This window comes from Hyla sarda, chromosome 4 (genome assembly GCF_029499605.1).
Source record: "Hyla sarda isolate aHylSar1 chromosome 4, aHylSar1.hap1, whole genome shotgun sequence".
Lineage (NCBI taxonomy): Eukaryota > Metazoa > Chordata > Amphibia > Anura > Hylidae > Hyla > Hyla sarda.
The window spans coordinates 186,445,391-186,451,390 of NC_079192.1; positions in this window are offsets into that span (position 1 = coordinate 186,445,391).

The window sequence follows — 6,000 nt, forward strand, 5'->3', positions numbered from 1 at the left end:
TACCCAAAAAGGAACTCTGTCCTGTCATAAGTCATAGTCAGGCAAGAACAAGTGAGTTCTACATGACAGCTGCATCTAAATATAAAAAATAGACATATTTCACATTTTGTTCCGACCATTAAAAATAGAAAGGGTTTGAAGCAGTTGCAAAAGTCTGAAAAAGAAATGTGACAATGTTAATCTAAGTTTGCCGAGATGTCAGGGCTTTTTGACCTCATTAAAGCTTCTGAGGAACAAATGTGTATCAGATCCACCTACTTTATTCCCTGTAAAAGGTTCTTCGGCCATACAAATGCTGCAAGCTTTTATTTTATTACCGTATAACTGCCGCATATACGACGGATTGTAGCTTCAAGGATCAATTATGGCTGTAGCTACCATAAATAAATAGTTGCCTAAATTGCCTTAATAATGTATAGCATTATAAGTTCAGCCAAGATTTTACTGTATTTTCTTTATTATAAAGATTTCCTAGAGCATATTTTAAAATAACCCTTCTGTACTTCTCCGTGCTCTGTACCCTATATATACTGTATATAATAACTGTGACATTTAAATTATAGGGCACTTTGATGTCTCTAATTCTAGAACTGTATATTATTATAGCTTCTTACTAGCTTTTCAGCTAATTAGAATAAATTCAATTATATTACTGTATATGAGTTCTATACATGGCATCATATTAAATCTTCATTAAGAATAATATAGCCATAATAGGGTTGGATTCCTTTCAATTGCATTTGGTAATCTGTTTTTAGCTATGCTTTTTGTCCAAGATTCCAGACTCTATTAATTTTTCGAAACACTGGTAACTGCTGTCTTTATGGATTAAGGACCGGATTCCACAAAAACTATTTTCAGACGGTTTCAATAGGCATGTATAGAATAGCAAGAAATGGAACAGACCTTGTGGAAATGAAAGAACTCATTTATTAAGTTAATGAAATAATGTTTTCATACAGCAATTAGGAAGATAAACTAATAGAATTGGATCATGCAGAAATAAAAGTATTTATTTATTGAATTCATTAATGAATTGATATATAGCAATTAGCATGATAAAGCATTGCGTCTCCATCTGAAAATCTGTTTCATACTATACATGTAAATGGAATTGTTTGCACAGCAAGCACACAGGTTGTTGTAAGCCACATTGAAATAAAGTCTTCATTGTGTGAATATGCCCAAAAGTATTTTCTATCTATCTGAAAATGTAACTTGGTGATGCTGGACTCCAATGCAAAATTTGTAACATGTTCCCCAATAACTATAATGCTTAATTTGTGGAAATTGTCTCCTCATATAGGAAACAGAGACCTTACAGGCCCTCTCTAGCACCTGAGCCAGAGTGCAGTTACACCTCCTGCACCCTCTATAGTTAAGTCTTCTCACCCTCTGCACCCCCTAGTTATATCTATCCATCCACCTGCAGTTTCCCAGTACAACTGTTTCAGCTACTATCCTAAAAAGTTGCCCTGTGGCTGTAAATCAAAAGATTTTGCATAATGCATACATTGATATCAGTATTGGAGAGTTAATGTAAATGTGTTAATGTTCATTGCACTACTTTAAAAAGTATGATGATTTGGTCACATGATCCTTCCAATCTCTATATCCTAATCAAAAAAGTGAACCTAAATCTGTTAGTCAAAAGTCAAGGCTTGACCTTTGCGGGAGTAACATTTCCTATGCCTGCATTGTTGAGTATTACAATCAGTCAGTGACGTATGCATATTTCTGCTATTGCTAAGTACCCTAGACACTTTGGCCACATGTCTAGGTACAATCTGTCTACAATCAACTCACTGTTCCTGCTCTTTGTCCTGTCCACACTGTAAAGATAAAGGCTCTACAAGATTCTGCATCTCTGAAAAGAAGAATATTGTGTATGTTAGAAAGGAGAACACTAAACAAGGACCTCTCTGAAAACAGTAAAATCTTCATCAGCCTATGGTTGCAGTTAGTGTTGCTTGACTATCACTAGGGATGGGTGAACCGTATCTGACAAATCCAAATTTGTTATGAATTTCAGGAAAAATTTAATGCGCAATGAATGAGAATATTGCCGCAATATGATTGCGAAAATTGCTTAATTAAACTCCATTTACTGCGGTCCAGGCTCCAGGGCATCTAAAATGGTGGGATATGGGGCAAGGAATCTTGGGAAGGCGGGAACAAGGGTCGGCGAGATGACCCTGAATCATATGCAGCAGGGCCTAGTTAATGTGAAAGGCAAGCCAAAAGTACACACCTGCTGGTGTTATAGACAAATACTGTTTTAAGAGTAATGGATCGTATTGTACTCCCCTCATATACGCACAAAGTATGTCAGGCAGAGAAGGGCCAGGACATGCACAGAGGAATGGCAGAGGCCTAAATTCATCATGCAGAGGTCGCAGCAGACTAGCGGTGAGTGGCAGCTGTAGTCGCAGCGAGAGGCCTGAACTCCCGGTATCAGCTAGCGGTCGTGTCTCGACCAGCAACCCATCTGCCATCTTCGATTGGTTAACACGGTCCTCCACTTCATCACAAGAGACATCTGACACCCCCAGTCAAAAGTCGGTGGGTTTCTCAGACACAACCCTCAGTTGGCATGGCCATGGAGCAGTCCCTGTTCTCCCATTGCCTCTGCCTACACTGTTCCCTCCCCCACAGAAGTATCTTATGCTGTGTGTTCAGCTCCACTATTTAGTGAGGACGATCTACTAGAGGACATTCAGCAGCTACTGCCCAGCCCAGAAGTGAAGGAAACATCCGCCGCTTCCTCCGATAGGCGGGCAAGTGGTGATGAAGAGAGTGACGTGGGATGTGGTGTTTTGAGCGTTCAGGCTCCTGAAGCAGACACTGTTGAGTAACCTGAGGAGGACACAACTCGATGAGGATGAAGCCAATCGCACGTGGTAGCCAGGTACAGAAGGGGCTTCATCCTCATCAGGAGAAGAGGGTTGCAGGTTGCCCGTGAGGCAGCAGCTATGCCAGCAAGATGGTAGCATGATTGGCAGTCAGTATGGTGGCAGAAGTGGAAAGTCTGGAGCCAAACATGCCCAGGGTAGACCACCTGCTTTGCGGCAGCCTACCTTCCCGGGAGGTAGTGGAACAGGGGTTCCTGGAGTCGGTGGCAGTAACAGTCAGTGCGAAAATCAGCTTCTCAGCGGTGTGGCAGTTTTTCATCAAGTCGTCGGAGGAGGTTAACATGGCCATATGCAAGATGTGTCGGCAGAAGGTGAAGCATGGCCAGGGTCCCAATGTTAGCACCATGGCCCTGCGTCAACATAAGCAGTGTCACCATAAAGCGGCCTGAGAGAACTGTGGCTCCGATGTGGTGGTCCAGAATGCATTACCCAGTGGCACTGTTTCAGCCAGCCAAGGCTCCCCCACCTCAGCCGAAAGGAGCTGTGTGTCATACCCATCTTCTGTCGATCCAGATGCTCCTGCTCCTCCTACTTCGATTCAGTCATTGTGCCAGCAATCCATCGGCGAAGCCATGTCCAAGAAACAACAGTATGTGCCCACTCATACAACGGCACAGAAGCTGAATGTGCTCCTGTTTAAGTTACTGGTGCTGCAGTCCCTCCCTTTTCAAGCTGAGGTGGAGATTCCCAAACCATCATTTCTTTGCAAAGAAAGCAGAACCAGACCTGAACAATTTTGTGGAACAGTCCTTGAGCCTGTTGGTGTGTACTAAAGTGCACAACAGCGCCGACATGTGGAGCTGTAACTACGATCAGGGACAATACATGTCCTTTACGGCCCACTGGGTAAATTTGGTTTCTGCATAGCTACAACAGCAACTTGGACAGGTCACGCCGCTTCCTCCGGCATGCTATCAGGCCGTTGGTTCTGTGACAGTGTGCGACTCTGCCTCCTCATCCTCCACCATGTCCTCAGCCTGCATTGCACGGTCAAGTCTCAGTGCCCCTCCAGCATACCATGTGTGCAGGGCACGGCGGTATCACGCTGTTCCTCACATGGTTTGCCTTGGCGACGGGAGTCACACAGGGGATAAACTGCTGAAAGTCATTCATCAAGAAATCAAATCATGGCTTACTCCACGAAAACTGGAAATGGGGACCATGGTGACCGACAATGGGAAGAAAATCTCGTCTACGCGTCTACGCTGCGATAAGGAAGCCTGAGCCATGCGCCCTGCATGGCATACGTGTTCAATGTGGTTGTCAAGCAGTTCCTGAAATGTTCCCCCATCTGTAAGACATTATAAACAATGGGAAGGAAACTTTGCTTGCACTTTAAACACTCGTACACCTCAACGCACACCCTCCTTGAGCTGCAGCGTCAGAACGGTATCCCCCAAAATAGTCTAATTTGCGACATTTCAACACGTCTGAATTACATCCTCCATATGTTGGACCAACTATACAAACAGACCATGGTGCCACACCAACACTTCACAAATGTGGATAGTGCAAAACATATTTAAGGTGCTGCTCCCCTGTTACAGACATTCCTCCGCATCAGACCACAAGTAAGTATTGAGGATATGCATTAGCTAAATCTTAACTTTTCTTAGGATAAAATATATATACCCCAATTTTTTTTTTTATCAAACAAAAGAAAAGATGTACAAAAAACACCATGTGCCACCTATACCACCAAGTATAGATGTGATGCAAAGACCTCTAAAAGGTGGAAGGGAACAATGTATGGTCTATTGTAACCGGTGGGGGTAAAAATTTCCCCTGTAAGGCTCTACTCTCACATTATTAATTCCCTTCTTGGAAGGTATTACTTGCCCTAAAAAGGCCAGCCCCACGCAATAACCTCCCCCTATTTACACCTACAAACTCTGCCATTTCCCAGGGTATTTAGGTGGAAATAGGGAGTTTCCTGTTTGGGGCCACCCTTTTTAGGGAATTAATAGGGCGAGAGTAGGGCCTTACAGGTGAATTTTTTACCCCCACATGCTGCAATGGACAATACGTTGTTCCCTTCCACCTTTTTGAGGAAAGTGTTACTCGTCTTGAAAGGGTGGCCCCACACAGGAACCTCTCCCTATTTCCACCTAAAACCCTGGGAAATGGCAGTGTTTGTAGGTGATAATAGGGAGAGGTTTCTGTGTGGGGCCGCCCTCTTTAGGGTGAGTAACACTTACCTAGAAGGGAATTAATAATGCAAAAGTAGGGCCTTACAGGGGAAGTTTTTACCCCTATTGGTTGCAATTAGAGATGAGCTATTTTATGAAAAATTCAATTTGTCTGACTTGCCGAATTTTCCGAAAAAAATTCGTTTGGTCCAAATTTATTTGCGGTGAATCACTATTAAAAACAGCTATTTCTGGCCTAAAAAAGAGCCCCAATAGGGGTGTAGAACACTTTGCCTTGCTGCAACACGCATAAGGTGAGTGCAGGGTTATTGAAATAATATTGTTATTCATTATGACATGCAGATCAGAGGCATCACAATTAGAATCACTGTCGCAGAACGGCAAAATGACACAGCCTGGAGTTGGCATCAGTATGAGGAGACCATATAGTGGCTGAATGACACAGCGTGGAGGTGGCAGCAGCATGAGGAGAACATATGGAGGCTGAATGACACAGCCTAGAGTTGGCGGCAGCATATAGTGGCTGAATTACACTACCTGGAGTTTGCGGCAGCATGAGGAGAACATTTAGTGGCTGAATGACACAGCCTGGAGTTAGCGGCAGCATGAGGAGAACATATAGTGGCTGAATGACACAGCATGGAGGTTTAGGCAGATAGAACAACAAGACCCCAATAGGCGCTGCAGATTCCCACGAAGTAAACCAGACCAGAGATGTAGTAGTAGTAGCACAAAACACTGGAAGGTTTATTGTAGTAAAAACAATAAAATACAGATTACAGATTACAGATCAGAGTATGTACAACAAGATGCAGACAGAGTTTAAATACATGAAGACTGAGCGTCAACCACTTAAGTGGGAGGAGCTAGTCCTACATGCATCACATGGTACATTGTGTAAAAATATACAAATAAACACTGGAAGGTTTATTGTAGTA